General features: G+C 36.1%; 1 long non-coding RNA gene across 1 annotated transcript in view; it reads right to left on the bottom strand.

Annotated features, from left to right (window-relative positions):
- The window catches only part of LOC128248176 (uncharacterized), a 20128-nt gene that overhangs the window by 8233 nt on the left and 8295 nt on the right, over positions 1 to 3600 (bottom strand). The window contains exon 2 of the long non-coding RNA XR_008264476.1: positions 418 to 761. This is a non-coding gene — a long non-coding RNA (uncharacterized LOC128248176). The remainder of the gene's footprint in view (positions 1 to 417; positions 762 to 3600) is intronic.

Raw genomic sequence — 3600 nt, 5'->3', positions numbered from 1 at the left:
TTATTATTATTATTATTATTATTATTATTATTATTATTATTATTATTATTGTTGTTGTTGTTGTTGTTGTTGTTGTTGTTGTTGTTAGCTTCATTTTTTTAAGCGTTCATGACTTGTGGCCAGCAAAAAAACGCCTACACCGAAACCTGAAATCCGGTGTTTCCTATATTTATGCGATTTATCATTTCACACCAAAACCTTTTGGTTTGCCCAAACCACGCTTGTAATTAGGAGAAACCTTTGTAGAAGTACGTACCTGTCCATTAAATTGGTTTCAATATATTTCTCACACGTATTTGTTTTATGGAGACAGGACCGAGAAAAGAGGTAAACGATCCGACTGAGTTTCATATACAAATTCGAAGGAAGTAAAAGTTATGATCTCAGATGGATATTATTGGAATCATCTTTACTTACCCTAATTTATAATAAATCTGCCTTGTAAAATATCTAATATTGTTTAATGGATATTATTATAATGTATGTATTCTTCTTTAGAGTGCATGGGATGTATCGTCGAGAGAAGATGCCGCAATAACGGAGAAGAATGGGTGGAAAAGATGTTCGATACGTGTGCCAGGAGAATATGCGAGTGGATTAATGGTCACCTGAGAGTAAATGAAACACATTTGTGTAAGTTGACAAAGAAAATTTTTACTTCCTCCCTTCATTGCGTTTTATACTTGCTTTGTTTTGAATGCGATAGGCCTTGTTCAGTAACTCTTAACCCCTCGATTCCGAGTTCGATTCCAGGCAGTGACCTGAATAATAATAATAGTAGTAGTAGTAGTAGTAGTAGTAGTAGTAGTAGTAGTAATAATAATAATAATAATAATAATAATAATAATAATAATAATAATAATAATAATAATATCATCGAAAATTACCTTAGCAATGAGAAACCAGGTTTGAAATTTCCCCAAGACACCTGATGAAGGCTGAGGGTATATCAGCCGAAAGATTGTGTTAACAACAAACAAGATGAGGACAAATATCCGTCAAATGTAAATAATGTAAATAATGAAATATTTATATCTGTATTTATCATTATTTGATTCAAGCACGAGGTACGGCTGAAAAGTTCAATGGATGAGTAAGATGTTCTCATGGAATGTGACCAAATAAAGTTGATTTTTCAGCATATTTCCCTTTGCCGTAAATACACACTTATTCCATCCATGCTGCAATCATTGGATCCCATTGGTGAAAAAAGCTTTTATCCTTTTGGTCACAAACTCATCAACAGTATACGTGATATCATCGACACTGCGACATGGTCACAGTCATGCGTTTATTCATGTTGGAGAAGAGGTGAAAGGCAGACAGGGCGAAATCAGGAGATAAGAGAGGATGATCAACCGTTTCAATGCCATATTCATAGCAGTCCTGATGAATCATGACCACTTTCTTCAATTTTCCTTGGGGTTCGTTTTTGATAGCCCTTCGAAACCACCTCAACAGATTGGGCTAGTTCTCTCCATAAATGGTTTGTCCTTTTTGATGATAATCAATAAACCTCTGGATATTTGCATCCCCCAAAATTAAGATGTCTCTTCCCCTGCAGATGAAAAGATGTCATTCTTTGGAGTAGGTAATGAGGGATGTTTCCACAAAATAAATTTTTTTATTACTGCCTCATGCATTGTCACATTGACTCTCGAAGTGCTGAACCAAATACAACTCCTGGGTTAGGATTATGAAACGTTGAAAGAAACCAGTTGAATGTACCTCTAATATTATCAGATTTTCCTGTGATGATATCAACTTGGTGTGTCTTTGATCAGGTGTGAGTAGACGTGGCATCCACCGAGCCGAAGCCTTTGTCCTGCCAAATCAATCGAGCAGAAGATGCTGAAATCTCTCATATCTTTCCTACATGATAACACGCCTCCCCAAGTAAACACAAAAGTACACTCACATTACTTCCATAAATGATATAAGTGACACCTCTATTCTCTGGTGTTACATTAAACTAAACTCAAAGTAGCATTTAGTTTTGTCATCATGTCCTCCACCCTCCCAAAAATCGTAAACAATGCATATATATGAACAATAGTTAGTAACATTATTGAGCGTGGTTTAATCTTAAGCATTTTGTTCACGCATTATTGAGGACATATTAAGGTGTTGAGCAGGTTCAGTAAATGATAACTTTTATAACGTGTGAAGGCGCTTCGCTTAGTGGTTACGGTATTCGTCTTACGGCCGTGAGTTCGATTCTTGGCAGTATGTTGTGTTCTTGAGCAAGACACTTTAATTCACGTTGCCCCAGTCCAGCAAGATAGCAAAAATGAGTTGCATTTGTATTTCAGAGAAATACAGGTACCGCAGAACTACGTTAAGGTCACTCAATTGGAACACTCGATGTTTTGACCGGCGTAGTGTCAGTTTTACTCATGTAACCGAATATAATGCTTCATATACCTTTCATGCTACTGGTGTATAAAGAAACTGGAATGTCTTCTACCTGTCCTTAAAAACGAGGTACAAAATATACAAACGATTGCTTTAATCTATTCCGATTTTAGGAATATGAACTCAATATCAAAAGTGCATAATAAGTTTCGTTAAATAAACATATATACCAGAATATCACTAACTGAAAAGATAAGAGGGCAAACTAGTTAGCACATCGGGCATTTTCACTCACCGGAATTCTTTCTGGCTTTCTGATTTGAATGCAAACTTTTCCGAGGTCGATTTTGCATTCGATCCCTTCGAGGTCGATAATATAAGTACCAGTTAAGCATTAGAGTCATTGTAATCGACTTACCCGTTCCCATGAAATTGCTGACCTTTTGCCAATGTCTTGTTGCAGTATAGGCATAATTATGTCATAGAAATAGTTTTAATAGAATAATTAATATATCGTGCGTTTTCTTATCAACAACAGATTGTAAGCTGGATGATGGTAGATGTGTTACTAAAAACACACAATGGACTATCGTCAGGGACGGGTGGGCCTGCTGGACTCACACCTGCACCTACGGAGGACCTAAAAACGTTAAAGCCGTAAAGAAATTTCTTGGAACATGTTTACCTCCGTGAGTATACACCTGAAGCTGTTTAACTTAACTCATATATTACATCTTCTCCATGCCATTGTTGCGTTGTCTTGTAACATTTCCCCTTCAGTTCTAAATTATAACTCCAGTTAGCTCTAATTTAGAAGTGGAAATACAAATCATAGCATTTCCTGTTGAATATTAAAACTGATAAAATAACTATATTTTTATTTCATAAGTGTCTGTTTATTTTTCAGTAAAGCCAATGTCAAACCGCTTTCTCTTTTTTTAAGTAAATCAAGACTGCGGCCATTTTGAATGGTCTACATGACCAAATGGACACTTGCAATTACGTATGTTTCAAAGTAGTTCTTATGCTGTCGGGTTCATTTGTGGAATATAGAGTATACAAATGAAATATTTTATGTCTGTATGTATACCAACCACGTGGTTCCGGGTTCAGTCCCACTGCGTGACACCTTGGGCAAGTGTCTTCTACTATAGCCTCGGGCCGACCAAAGCCTTGTGAGTGAATTTGGTAGACGGAAACTGAAAGAAGCCCGTCGTATATATATATATATATATATATATATAT

Source organism: Octopus bimaculoides, chromosome 6 (genome assembly GCF_001194135.2).
Source record: "Octopus bimaculoides isolate UCB-OBI-ISO-001 chromosome 6, ASM119413v2, whole genome shotgun sequence".
NCBI lineage: Eukaryota > Metazoa > Mollusca > Cephalopoda > Octopoda > Octopodidae > Octopus > Octopus bimaculoides.
Note: the sequence above shows the minus strand (reverse complement) of the source record. Positions and strands in the feature narration are given on the sequence as shown.